Source organism: Mirounga leonina, unplaced genomic scaffold, assembly GCF_011800145.1.
Source record: "Mirounga leonina isolate KUSES-001 unplaced genomic scaffold, KU_Mleo_1.0 Mir_98, whole genome shotgun sequence".
In the NCBI taxonomy this organism is placed as follows: domain Eukaryota; kingdom Metazoa; phylum Chordata; class Mammalia; order Carnivora; family Phocidae; genus Mirounga; species Mirounga leonina.
In genome coordinates this window covers 4,472,725-4,487,058 of record NW_023270921.1, presented here as the reverse complement: position 1 = coordinate 4,487,058, position 14,334 = coordinate 4,472,725, and the positions used below count along the sequence as shown (strand labels likewise).

Below are 14,334 nucleotides of genomic sequence, written 5' to 3'. Positions count from 1 at the left end.
GGACGAGTGTAGATTTTGCATTCTGGACCAGCCTGTCCTCTCTCCACACCATGCTGCCTGTCTCATAAAACATCTGAGGATCTGTTGTTTGTTAGTTTTCTCCAAATGATATACTTTGAGTCCAGGGAGCCTGACAAGACAGGCAGACATTACTGTGTTCTTCCCTGGCAAGGCTCTGCAGACAGGAAGCTGGGATAATTGGATTCCAGCCATTTGATCTTAGGATTGCATATGTAACCAGCCAACTGCTGATGACCAAGCCTAATGGAAAAAGCCCTGAGCAAACAAACACAGCCCCCCTTTAGGACCTCATTGTTTATGCTGCAGAGAGTGAAATTCATCAACAGCAGCCTGCACCCTCCCAATAGTTCCATCCAGGACAGAGCCAGCTTCAGAATGTCCCAGACTTCAGTCTGCCACTAGGGACCAGCCGAGGTACCTGCCGTGGGGAAGCATGAGAGGAGGGGCCAGGACATTTTTGACAACAGAGCTGGTGTGGTCAGATGAGTACTGTATTTTATTTGGTTTGGGCAAAAGCCAAAACACATTTGAGCAAAAGTACGCCCTTGGAGTGATGTGTAAAGCAGGTTGTTAAGATCGTAGTGGTCTATAGCCTGAGAGTGAATTCATGACTATACCATTAGGGAGCATTTCAAAGTTCGCTCATGGAAAGAGTCCTTGTCATTTCCGACCAACATCAACTGTAATTCAGCGTTGACTCAGGTTCTCTTTAAGGCCGTAGATGCAAATAGACTGTTGTTGGACGGTGTGGACAGTCGTGCAAATGACCCTTAAGGAGCTTCCGCGTTGCCCCTGGCGCAGAGGGCAGAAGAACTGGAGGTGCGCTTTGTAGAGGGGCGTTGGCCCGCGAGGGAGAGCTAATGACCTGCCTCTGCTCGCGGCAGCCCCTGTGCTGTAGAAACAGCCGTGCGACTTGTTCCCCACCGGTTGTCCTGGAGACTTACTTAGAACGTCAGACGGAGGAGGAGGAGGACGAGATGACCTCCCTGCCCAGGGAAGGCAGCCCTGTGGGTCGCTGTGTTGAGCCAGATGGAGTCTTCTCGTAAGAGCCTGTGGCAATGATGTCGGGATATTAACTCAGTATTTGTGAATAAGACCCTTTCAAGTAAGCGTTCCTCTAAGAGTAACAGGAGTGCAGCTCTGAGCCATGATTCCCGGATCCCAGCTCCCGGCCAGGCCGCTTCTCCCTGTCTGCCACCGAGCCTTGTCTGCTCCGCTTTGAGCTTCTTAACACCTGCTGCCAGGCCGCTGGCTGACCACCAACCAGTGCCCGGCCGGCCACGTCACCCTCCGAACGGCCGCCAAGGCAGCTCGCCTCGTGCGGCTTCCTGTGTCTGTCGCAAGCTCGGGGCTGAGGCCCTGCCTGGACCGAACATGCGTGAACTTAAGGAAGGTGAGCCTGACCAGTGAGTGGGGTCTAGTGTGATCGTTTAAAGCCTTCGGCTCAGGTCATGATCCCGGGGTCCTGGGATCGAGCCCCGCATCGGGCTCCCTGCTAGGCGGGAAGCCTGCTTCTCCCTCTCCCACTCCCCCTGCTTGTGTTCCCTCTCTCGCTGTCTCTCTCTCTCTGTCAAATAAATAAATAAAATCTTTAAAAAAATAAAAAAAATAAAGTCTCCCCTGCTGTCTGGGCAGAGGAAGGCAATGAGTGACGTATTTTTCACTCAGATCTTCACACCACCTCATGGGTGTGTGGTGAGTACAAAGTAATAATGGATATGAAAGGGTTTTTGTAAGATCGTGATCTGCAGTACAAACATAAGGAACAATCTCTGTAAATAAAAGCAGACTCGATCGGACGTGGTTTTATGCGATCAGTCCAGCCAGTGAGAATGCAAACAGCGAGAGGTCCCCGGAAGACTGTATTGTTAATCCAGCAAGGGTGACATGGACAGGGGACAGTCCATAAGGTCTTTAAGTACAAATGATAAAATTTCTGAAAATCTAAATTTTTATTTCCTGTTAATATTTTAAATTTCATCTTAACATTACTTCAGGGTGTAAAATTAATCACATCTCCCATTTCTAAGGATCGGGCAGTGCAAAAACGTGTTTGTTAAGAATTACATTCTATTCTAAGATTTTCACAAGAAAAATTTTTTGGTTTTTTTTGTTTGTTTGTTTTTTGGCCACAATCTGCTATGTTCAGACATGTCTATAAACTTCCCCCCACGTTGCACTCTCAAAAGTTCACTCATTGGACTCATTAAGGGTTATAGCGAAGAAAAGCAGTATGTGGCTTGCATTTAAAAAGTAAATATGTGAGAGTGGGACTGGGTGGCTCAGTCGTTAAGCGTCTGCCTTCGGCTCAAGTCATGATCCCAGGGTCCTGGGATCGAGTCCCACATCGGGCTCCTTGCTCAGTGAGGAGCCTGCTTCTCCCTCTCCCTCTGCTGCTCCCCCTGCTTGTGCTCTCTCTCTCTGACAAATAAATACATAAAAATCTTTAAAATAAAAAAAATAAAAAGTAAATATGTAAGAGTAGTTAAAATTTTAATTAAATATTTGAGGATATATATATATACACACACACACACATGCATATACACCCCCCCCCAAGTATTAGTTATTTGTAATAGTTTATAGTTCTGTGATGCTGTGAGTAATCCCAGCCCTACACCAATACTTGGAAGCACAGAATTGGGGGTGGAAGACCCAGAGTGAAGGAGTGGTTTCGGGTCCTCTTGCATAAAACACACCATGGCTTCCAGTATTTGAACGGCTGGGTTCTGATAGTCTGACTTCCAGGGAAGTATGTCAGGCAAACAGATACCCAGACATTTAAGTCTTCAAATGATTATTTATGGCCTAATGAAAGTTTCCGAGTTTCTCAAATTTTCATTCCAGCATGTGTATTATTGAAACTGAAGAATTTCACAGAATATTCAGAATATTCTGACGGTAACCCTTAGAGAGCTTTGTTAGTGAAGGATTCGGAGGCGTGTCATGGCGCTAGTGATGGGCTAGAGAGAACCAGTGGAAGGAAGAAAAAGTTGGGGGTCCAAGTTGCCATTTAATCATGTCATTAACTTAAAGTTTGCTTAGAGTAGTGCCAGCTCATATTTACTGAGCACCATGCACGTGATGAGCATGCTCTGTTTCAGTTAACACTCGCTGTGCTTTGCTCAGTGATTTCTGTGTTACAGATGAGGAACTTGAGGCATAGGGAGGTCTAAGGTTGAGGGGCTACTGAGTGGTGGAGCTGAGATTAGAATTCTGGACGTTTGACTCTCAATCAGCATTGCCTAGCTAATAATGATCAGTAAGATGAGGAAGTGGCCCCGAGAGGCTTGTAATTTATCTGGAAACATTCCAGGTCAATGCACATACAGGTTGCACTTAATAAGCTACATCAAGGACTGTCACAAGGCAGCTTATATTGTCAAATAAGTTACAGAAGCAGGAAGCGCTGTGTTTGTTTACAAGAAAGAAAGGGATTATCATATTGGGATGGTCAGAGATAGCTGAATGGAGGAAGTGGCCATATATGCCCAATGATATTTTCAAAGATTCTTCGATGGAGACATATCATAGGAGATGAGCTAAAGAAGAGAGAGGAGAGCTGAAGAGGGTATGTTCTGTGCTTTTTAACCCTATGGTGAATTATTTTAATCAGATTGCCCTTAAAAAATCCCAACTGCAGGATCCTGGCTTTCTGCTTGGCCTCTTGTTTCATCTGAAGTGGAATTTGATGTTTGCTAAGGGAAGACATGGGCAGAGTTAAGAGAGCCTTTTAGAGCCTAGAGCCCTGAAGGGGATAGATATTCGGGTGGGGTTTCTAGTACAGGGGTTTGGGGGTGTCTCTGGCAAACAGGAGGGAGCCACGGACGGCTCTTCCTTCTTGGAATGGGACCCAGAGCTCAATAAAAAAAGAGCCTCATTGCTTGCCTGGCCCAGAATCTGCCTGGGGGGTGGGGACACAGGCAGTCCAGGATTTTAGAAGCGAGGCTTAGAGACTCCTGATTCTCACAGTTTAAAGGTGTGTGCTTCTGAGTCAGAGGGCCTGGGGGTCAAGTCATGTTTTCCCTCTGGCTCACCAGATTATCTTGGTCAGATTGCTTCTAAGCCTTAGCTCCTCATCAGAAAATGGGAGCAGTACTCCCTGCCTCATAAGTGGTGGTGACTATTACGTGGGATCATTCCTCATTCACATAACAATGCGGGATAGGACCTGGCCCCCATAAGTACTCGGGAAATGGCAGCTAGTGATGAGGAAGAGGAAGAGGAGGGAGGAGGGTGGCTTTCTGTGCATCCCTTAGCCACATCACCGTGCAAGGTAACTCAGAACACGTGGCTTTCAGCTGTCTTCACTGCTGGGTACCTGTGGACAGGAGACTGAGCTCTCTATGCCTGGGTCCTTCCTTGGTGGCCACCTGCACAGTGACCCTCCCAGGCTGCTGTGAGACCCGCGTGAGATGCCAGCTAGAGAAGTGCTTTCTAGACAAACAGTGTGACGTAACCATGTTGGGCAATAAGTATGTTCCCCACTTTATCCTCCCCTACAGGCACTTTGAGGCTACTGGAATACTCCTTTAGGCTAAGATCACCTGTCCACTCACTTCTGTGTTTTCTTTCTTTTTTCTCTCTCAACTTCTGCTTGGCTCTCCCTCCTCTGTGGCTGTTTTCCGTTTCAACTAAAAGTGGCTGTCCCTCTGTCTCCAGCTTCCTCCTGCTCTTCTGCAATAGACCAGTTCCTGTCTGACTCTGAACGTGCTCTGTAAGTCTGTCACTGTCTGTATTATGAGTCTGTCTGTGTCTGTCTCGTCACTTCTTCCTACACAACGTCCTTGGTCTCTGCCTGTTCTTCTGTCTTCACTGGGCCAGCTTGTCCGATGGACACATCACCTGCCACGGAAACATCACAGTTGTTGGCAGACGCCCGCCACGCCCAGAGCTCCTTCTGGACCCTGATTGCTATTGATCCGAAGGCCAGGGATACATATGGTTTGGGAGGTTTATTTCATTTTATATTCTTTAATTTTTAGATTTTGTTTGAGGCTTCTTCCCTGTCCTGGGAGCATAGGCTTCCCAAGGCCTCTGGGAGATGAGCACCTGCCAGAGCTCGATTCAACCTGTGAAATCGTGGTCCTAGAGCTTCTGTCATCTGGGTTGTCCCAGGTCCCCATTCATGCTGTCTCTCCTTGGCTATAAGTGGTGAACTCCTTCATCTTTCTTTCCTTTTTTTTTTTTTTTTTTTTAATATTTATCTATTTATTTGAGAGAGAGAGACAGCACAAGGGCGAGCGGGGTGAGGGGCAGAGGAAAAGGGAGGGAGAATCTCAAGACTCCGCACTGAGTTTGAGCCCAACACGGGGCTCAATCCCACAACCCTGAGATCATGACCTGCACTGAAATCGAGAGTCGGCCACCTAACAGACTGTGCCACACGCAGGCACCCCACCCTTCATCTTTCTTAAACAAGTGATCGTGACTAAATCAGGCTGAGGGGAGTTTTTTGTAGTAGGTTATTAATGTTTTATTTGGAAACACATTTATATCTGTAGAATAACAGTCCAGAGATACTACAGAACATTCCCTTATACCTTTCACACAGCTTCCCCCTAATGCTAACAATTTACCCAACCATGGATCTTTCATCAAAGCTGGAAAGATTAGCATTTTCCCAATACTAGCAGCGGAACTACAGACTTTATTTGGATTCCCCAGTATCAGAACAGATCCTGAGCCACTTTATTCAAAGCTGTGATTTTGACTTTCCTTTGTTAAGCCACCCTGGTAGAGTCATGGCCTCAAGAGACGATTGAAACGTTTTCATCTGCACCAGTGGCCCCTGTTGGTTTCACTGGGTCGATTTCTGTCGACTTTCTTATGTTTCTTTGCTCTTTGCACACATTCACCGTCCTTTTGTCCTGCAGACAGTCTGTCCCCCGCTGGTGAGCTCTGCTCTGCCGTGGGTGGGAGAAGTACCAAGCTCTCCAGAGTTATACACAAACCAGGTGTAAATATTCTCTGAGTGAAAAACCAAGGAAGGCTAAGAGAAGCCAACGTATTTGTGACCACTACTCTGATGATTCAGAGGCCTTAAAAAAGAACAAACAAAAACCTCTCAATCAGGTCTCTGGATAGTTAACGACACCGGATGCTTGATCTCTAGACAAATGACATGTTGTTAGTAAAAGACTCACAGAAGCTCCCACTAATTCACACCCCTCTGGTAGTTCATTTATTTTCTCTTGATGCCTCAGGTTTTTCTGAATTAGTCACTTAAAGACAAAAGGTCCTATCTTTCCAACGCATCCTGTTGTTTCCTTCTCCCTCCCTACGCATTCTTTCTTTGGCTCCTTGAGATCTCCGCTATTAGTCTGCTTGGGCGGCCATAACAAACTATCATATATTGGGTGGCTTAAACAACATTCATTCCTCACAGTTTTGGGGGCTGGGAAGTTCTAGATCAAGGAGCCAACAGATTCGTTTCCCAGTGAGAATCCTCTTCCTGTTTTGCAGGCAGATACCTTCTTACTGAGTCCTCACATGGCAGAGAGAACCAAAGAGGGAGAAAGAGAGAAAGTGCTCTGGTCTCTCTTCCTCTTCTTATAAGGGCACTAATCCCATCACGGAGGCCCCACTCTCAAAACTTTATCTAAACCTAATTATCTCCCAAAGGCTCCACCTCCAAATACCATCCCATCAGGGGTTATGGACATATTTAGGGTGGGACGCATTTAGTCCATAATACCCTCAGTCCTCTACCAGCTGGAAAATATCCCTTTCTTCATCTTCAGACTCCCACCTTCTCTGCCAGGGTGTTTCCATCAGAACGACCCCAGCCCATGATGTGATTTTCGTGCTAAGGTGGCTTTCTCAGTCTCCTACCCATGGAGAGATTGAGAACCAGAACTACCTACAAGCAGGGCCATTTCCAAATGTGGAAAGGACCACACCCCCCCCCCCCCCCCCCAGGAGCTATGGAATGGAACATAAAAGAATGGAAAGCACATCACAGATGCAGAGATTGAGCAGTGCAACACACAGAGCCGAGTGAGGACCAGGGACAGAAGAGTTCAACGTCTTTTGTGATCAATACAAATGCCAGGCAATGTCGGGGAGGATTGTCTCATTCTGTAATCCATTCATTTCATTCCATTTCTATAGATTCCATGATATTCTGCACTCTGTGTGAGGTGTTGTGAGCTCTGTAGCAAGGATTAAGAAGGAATAAGGTTGGAAAGTGCTAATAGCAAAAAGGGCTTCAGATTCTAACACGTGTGGATTTGAATCGTGGCTTTGCCCATTGCTGGCCGAATGACCTCTGGCAAATCTACAGACCTCTGGCTTTGCCCATTGCTGGCCGAATGACCTCTGGCAAATCTCAGTTTCCTCATCTGTGAAATGGAGATATATAAAATAACAGCGCTGACATCATAGAGTCAGTGTAAGCACTAAATGCAATAAGATTTTCAAAGCACTTAGCATAGGGTCTGGTACAGAGGGCTAAAAGATTGTTACCTCTTATAAGATATGGACCTTGCCTCTCAGGAGTGTTAGGAGGCCAGAGATATGTCCAGACACCTGACATTAACAGATAATTTGTATTTCTACAGACAATAAATGCTGAAGGATAGTTTCGAAGGCTTCTGGAAGGCCTCCTGGTGGACATTGAACTGAGTCTGTAAGGATGGGTAGGATTGGAATGTGGCAGAATTTGGGAAGTGACTGTAGACATGGAAGACAAGGAGCACGGACATTACATCATTTAGAACACTTTTGCCTACAAGGACATTCTAGAATGCCTAACTAAAATTAACGTAAGAGGTCATTTATACAAGATAGAAAGTCCAGAGTTGGGTAGTTTCAGGTTAGGTTAATCCATTGAGTCAACAGCAGCATGGAGGACACAGATACTCTTTATCTTTCCACTCTGCCATTCTCAACCTGTTCGTTTTCATCCTGGGATGATGTTCTCATGGTCACAGAATAGCTGCAACAGCTCCAAACACTGCATCCTCCTCACAAAACCATAGCCATAACCAAATGCTAGAAGATAAGGCAGACTCTTCTTGCACTTGTGTTTTATTCAGGAGGAAAACATTTTTCAGCAGACTCCCCTAGCAGACCATTAGGTCTTATCTACCAGGAGAAGATCACAGGCCAAGCCCTTAGCTGCAATGCATCAAGCATTTTTGCCTCCACTAAGAGATATGCTCTGTCAGAAAGAGAGAGTATGGGCACATGCTTTAAAGGACATAATTCATAGTGTCTACCACAGGCTGTAAATCCGTTCATGCTTCCTGAAGAAAAACAAAGAGAGATTGGAGAGATAAGGAGACAGCTCGTGGATCTCCAGAGCAGGAAGTTTCTTGGCTTTCACTGGGGCTAAAATAAGGAATGGGGTGCTTTCAGGGATTAGTAGTCCTCTTTCCATCTCTCTGAGGCCATAATCTCTGGCCTGCTTTGCACTACACATCAACTTCATTCTTTTCTCTTTCTGGACCACCTTTCTCTCTTCTATGAACACACGGGTCAAACCTGGCTCCCTCAGACAGCCCCACCCATTCTCCGTTCAAGCAGTAAGAGCCTGATAGTGTCTTGACATCACATCTTTTCTGGAGATGGAAGAAGAGTGCTCTAGCTTTGGCCTCCACTATGACCAGGGTGAGCCTGCTGCAGGGGTGGGGATCATTCCTCAGACTGTGGGGGAACAAGGGCTGATGCCACAGCTGCATCCTATGGTGAAGAAGCACATTTGGGAGATTGCGGGCCCCTGAAGGTATGGGGTGGGGGTGTGAGGGGAACCCACTTAAAGGAAACACTCCCTGTTTTGGAATAGTTATAAATACCTGTATAGAAATGGACACCTGGACCATAATGTGGAGTTTGATCCTGACTCCACTGATAACCAAGGGGAGGGCCTGAGGCCAAGGTCCCTTACCCACCTGCAATACCTGTTTTCAAGTGGCAAAGATAAGCTAGTCCAGAGTGGAACAACCAAGGAGCTGAGGAGAGTAGAAACTGATCTGTGAGGAATGTTGAGGAACTGGAGGTGTCTCTACCAGAGAAGAGAGGCTCAGGGTGGTCAGGGCCCTCTCGTGAATGGCATCCACTTAGTTGCCCCTAAACTCAGGCTCACTGGGACATCCTTCTCAGTGGGTCCCCACATGCAATCCATGATGGCGTCCTTCCCATCACTCTCTGTAAGGTTCTCTTTCTCCTTCCACTGCTACTAGCCTTTGCTCATGACCTCATCTTTCTTGGAGGAAGGAGCCTCCACGCTGGTCTCAGTGCCCTGGTCATCCCTCCCACTTTCCACGGTGCAGCCAGTATTCATCTCAGTCTCTGTCACCTAAGGATTCAGCCCAACCTCCTTAGCCCAGCTTTTAAGACCCCCAATAATGCCACCTCACCCTCCCTTAAGCCTCATCTCCCAGCACCCTCACCCACCATGTAGGATATATTCTTAGAACATCCGCCCTTCCTCAAACAAAGCATACCACTCTGTGCTCTGTCCTGCCACCGCGCCTTTGCCTCGCTCATGCTGGGCCTCAAACTCCCCCATTGCCCCCATGGCTGATGCATCAGGGGATCCTTCAAGATATATCCTGACTCTGACTTTTTCTCAACACCCCCACTGGTCCCATCCAATATCTCTGAGCCACCTCTGGACACCTTGAGAATCATCTGTGGCATGTAACGTAATGGCTGTCCTAAGAGGACCACATCCTAACCCCCAAATCCTGGGAATCTGTTACCTTACATGGCCAAAGGGACTTTATAGATGTGATTGAGCTATGCATCTTGACATGGGGAGATTATCCTGGATCGTCCGGGGCAGGTGGGGGGGGGGCGCTGTACTCGCAAGCACCCTTACGTCGAGAGGCGGGAGGGTCTTCAGTGGAGGAGGTGTGCTGATGCAAGCAGAGGGCAGGGCAATGTAGCCATAAACCAAGGCATGCAGGCAGCCTTTGCAAGAGGCAAGGAATGGGGTTCTCCTCTAGAGCCTCCAGAAAGAATGCAGCTCAACCCCATCCTTTGACTTTAGCCCAGTGAGACCCATATTGGACTTCTGATCCACAGAACTGTAAGGTAATTAATTTGTGCTCTTGTAAGTCAATGAATTTGTGGCTATTTGTACAGAAGCAATAGGAAGCTGATATACCTCCTAATTTACCTCTGGGTTCCCACTCCAACCTCATTCCAGTCCATTCTATACACCACAGCTAGAACGTTCTTCCAAACAGAAAGTCCTCGTGCACCTGCTCTGCTCACAGCTTTCTGCGGCTTGTGGCTGAGTGAAGCCATCCAGGGTGTGCTGAGCCTCACCGAGTCCCTGTGCTCATCTTAGACTGACATAGCCTGTTCTACTCGAGAAGCACTCACCTGGCCCTGTGGCAGCCGTCTTTTGGCCAGCCTCCCCCTCCCCTTGCCTGCTTAACCCCTACCTACCCTTCAGTTCTCATCTCCATCTCTTCCCGGGCTACGGGACCCTGACGCCCAGCCTCACCTCTGTCCCTGTGACAAGCGCTCACGGCAAGCCCAAATGCCTCCTGTCCCAACACCTCCTGTGGCTGTGACTTTGCATCTGACTGTGGGTCTCCTGCACCACGCTGCGGGCTCCAGGAGGACAGACACTGTGCAGACTGTCTTCACCACCCTCCTGTCTCCGGGGCGTGGCCCAGTGCCTAGACTGTGGGAGGCACTGAAAATATGTTTTTAAATAAACAAGTGGCCGAATGAATAAACGCCTAAGACTTGAAAGTCTCATTCCTCCCAGCCTCAAGAAAACACCCAATGTGAGGTCTTTGTTCCCAGGTGATGGGGCTCCAGCTTCGGGAAACTCTGCTTTAGGGTTGAATCCCTTTAAACCCATGCACGTTATATTTTAATAATTAAAACATCTTGCAGGCACCCCATGTGAGCACCGCCATGCTGGGGACGGCTGGGGTGATGTGGAATAAAGTCTAATCATTTCCTTACAATGCCAGGCTGGGCAGGCAGAAGGGGCTATTTTATGCGACTAATTATGGCATCCAAGCTGCTCTAAGTGCGATGCTAATTGCTCAGTGAATGAATTGTAGACTCAGGTAATTACCAAACCTAATGTGGCTCCCTTCATGTTTGAGTAAATTAATGCTACAGGCGGGAAGCAACCCCGCTTGAAGGGAGCTGCCTCCTGCCTCGCCGTTGCTTGGGAAACAGCGGTGAGTTTTTTCATCTGGGCTTGAAAATGCCCAGGTATACACCCACACATCTGGGGTCTGCCTTCCACCAGCACAGCTGCGAAACGACAAGGAAGATCTTACACCAAACAGAACCGAGAGGCTTTTGCCACTCTGACAGATGACGGGCTGTCTCTGGGGCTCTTTCTTTATCTGTAAAGCCATCATGAAGTTTTCTTTCAGCTCTGTGATCGATTGCTAAGTGAACAAACATCTGGTCAATTACTAAAGAATGGATTTCTGCACCGAATCCGCAATCAAGTACTGGCTTCAAGTTTTACATCCAATGTCAAGGAGCAACAGTACTCATAAATATTTATGGAGTGCTTACTACTTGGCCGTCACTAATCTAGTAAGAGTTTTGTGTGCATTATCTCATCTAATGCTCGCAACAACCCAGAACATTTGTAGTAATTCACAGAGTTAGTGAGTGTCAGAGCCGGGCTTTACCCAGGCATTAAGAGTCTGTATTCTTAAACATCCCATGTGTCGTACTTCTCGGACCCTGGGAAAGTCACATTTTTCTGAACCTTGGTTTCCTTAACAGTGAAGATACCAGTACCTACTATGTATCCAGCCCTTTGCTCAGCCCTTTCGAGATGGTAATTTTATCATCACAAAGAAGCTGTGAAGTAGGTGGAACTGATCTCCTTGACCAGGTCACACAACGCAGTAGATGGTAGAGTCGGAGTTTGAATGCTGTTCGGTTTGTCTAAAGTATCGTGTGCTTTCTTTTTCCCCACTATTCCTCAAATTGAGGATGTGTAGATCCCCATGAATATGCTTATAGACTGCTGGAGGTTCATGCATCCTACTTCAAGAAACACAGCATAAAGTTGGCCACTGTCAGTGCTACATGAGGGTGGACCTCACGCAAATGTGTGATCTGAATTCACAAGGCGGTGTGAGTTCATAGGGTAGCCATCCAGATCACCCCAGATCTGCTTAAATACCCGTCATATACTATGAAAGTGCAAACACTGACTTAAAGATCTATATCTCATAGAGACTCGGGAATGCATACCCAAGCCCAGGGAGTACCTCTGTGGGCCAGACTCCATTGGGGACACACTGGGGACAGTCCTGCCACTGAAATCTCAGAGCGGTTCTTCCATCCTGTGTGTCCCACCCACCACACCATGGTGAGGACCCCCCAGCCCACAGGTGTTGTAACTAGAAAGCATACCCTTCTGTCTACCCCCCATCTCTCAAAAAGCTGCTGCCCTTCAGCTGTGCTCTGGGTAAAAGGGAACCTCCACTTGCAATATCCCCTCCAGTTCCACACCTCTTCTCTAGTCATTCCTGAACAATCTGCTCATTGGCACATGAGAAGCTGATGCTTGGGAGAGAGGAATGGCTGCTGGACAGGCGTGCCTATACTCCATGAAAGCACATTTACGTGATCGGATGTATCAGTTTGCCTTTTCAACCAGGACACCCTTTTCATGTGAACTTGGTGTAGGAGAAGGTGCCCTTGATGGCCTGTGAAAGGAACTTATTGGCCCCAATCAGGGAAAAGGGTCAGGAGTGTTAAGAGTTTTGAGGTCAAGAGTGTGGGCATTGTGGACACTGTGGCCTTATATCAATCGCTTAACTTCTCTGAGTCTCGGTTTTCTCATCTATAAAATGGGTTTAAGCAGAGTAGGTACCGCTTAGAGTTGTGACGAGTAAATGATACAACTGAAAACAATGTATGTAATTACAGAAAATGAGGCCTGGAGTACATCTTACTTCCTCAGTCATGTGAGCTCTGTCTGAAGCTACTGCTACCTCAGGGTTGAGGGGACAAGGCAACAAACAAAGAAACGAAACCGAAACGTAGAGGAGGGACCCCCCGGACCAGAGAAGCAGACCTCCGGAGAGGAGGCACTTGTCAGCCAGCGCTGCCATCTCTGAGGGGCTGCCATGAAGCTGCTTTCGCAAGAGTTGGAAAGACGGCCAACTGGACTCCGCTGCCGGGCTCAAGAAGCCTGGCTGGGATGGTGGCCGCAGGAGGAGCAAGGCCCTTTTCCTTCTTCCAGGCTGCCATCCTCCTGCAGCGCCCCCTGTTGGAGAAGCCCGACCGGAGACCCGTACAAAGCTGACACTGTTCGCAGCATCCTTCAAAGCCAAGCGTAGAAGAGTAGTTTTGAGGCTGAGCATTAATGACTCCGTAGCTGGAACACTGACTTCCCGAGGTCTTTAGTCACATACCTCCCCGGGGCACCCTCCCTGGTCACCATCATTATAAGTATGCCCTCTTCCTTTCTAGAGCCATTTCCAGTCTATTCTTCTCAACGCTCATCCAGCAGGTGCTTGTGGTTTTCCAAGTCCCATGCCCTCCGCTAGCCTCAAGCCCAGCCGCAGCTACAGTGGGCAATTCTGGGAGAGGTCAGACTCACGCCCTTCACCTTGTCTCTCTTCCTCAGCTACCTTCTGCTTCCAGCCAGCTCAGAGGACTTCTTATTCTAGATCAGGGTTTCTCAGTCTTCGCACTGTTGACATTTGGGGCCAGGTAACTCTCTGTTGTGGGACACTGTGCTGTGTATTGCACGGTGTCTAAGCAGCACCCTTGGTCTCTGCCCACTAGCTGCCCTCGCCAGGACAACCAAAAATGTCTCCCAGTTGTCCCTGTTGAGACCCACTGTTCTAGGTTCGTACCTGGTCCATGGGTTGTGTGAGAACCTGGGCAGTGGCATCAGATAGAGTTTGACCGACTTTACCTTCACATATTAACCTTTATTCTCTTGGGCAAGTCACTGAAGCTCTGTGTCATTTTGCTCAACTGCAAAATGAATATAATACTATCTTCTATTGTGACGATGAAATAAGGTAACGCTGGACTGGGTTTAGTACGGTACCTGGTAAATACCAATCGATCAATACAAGTCAGCAACAATTTATTATAATTCAAAGCAAAGCATTAATGTAATTCATGAGAAATCACCACCAAGTTGACTGTCAACATATGATGCCAAGTAACTGGCATGTGTTTATTTGTTCTACTGAATGGGCTTGACATTGGCCTTAGGGAAGTGGTAGCGCTCCGAAACTCTGTAGAAATTTCATAAGGATAACTGCCAGATGCTGGAATCTGGGCTACTGATGATAAGACCCACTTGCAACTGAGATTGATTTAAAGGCAGTTAACATATGAGTG

General features: G+C 47.5%; 1 protein-coding gene across 1 annotated transcript in view; it reads left to right on the top strand.

Moving 5' to 3' along the window:
- LOC118006646 (5-hydroxytryptamine receptor 4) overlaps window positions 1-14,334 on the top strand; it is an 89,768-nt gene that overhangs the window by 74,551 nt on the left and 883 nt on the right. The gene's annotated exons all lie outside the window — the stretch shown is intronic.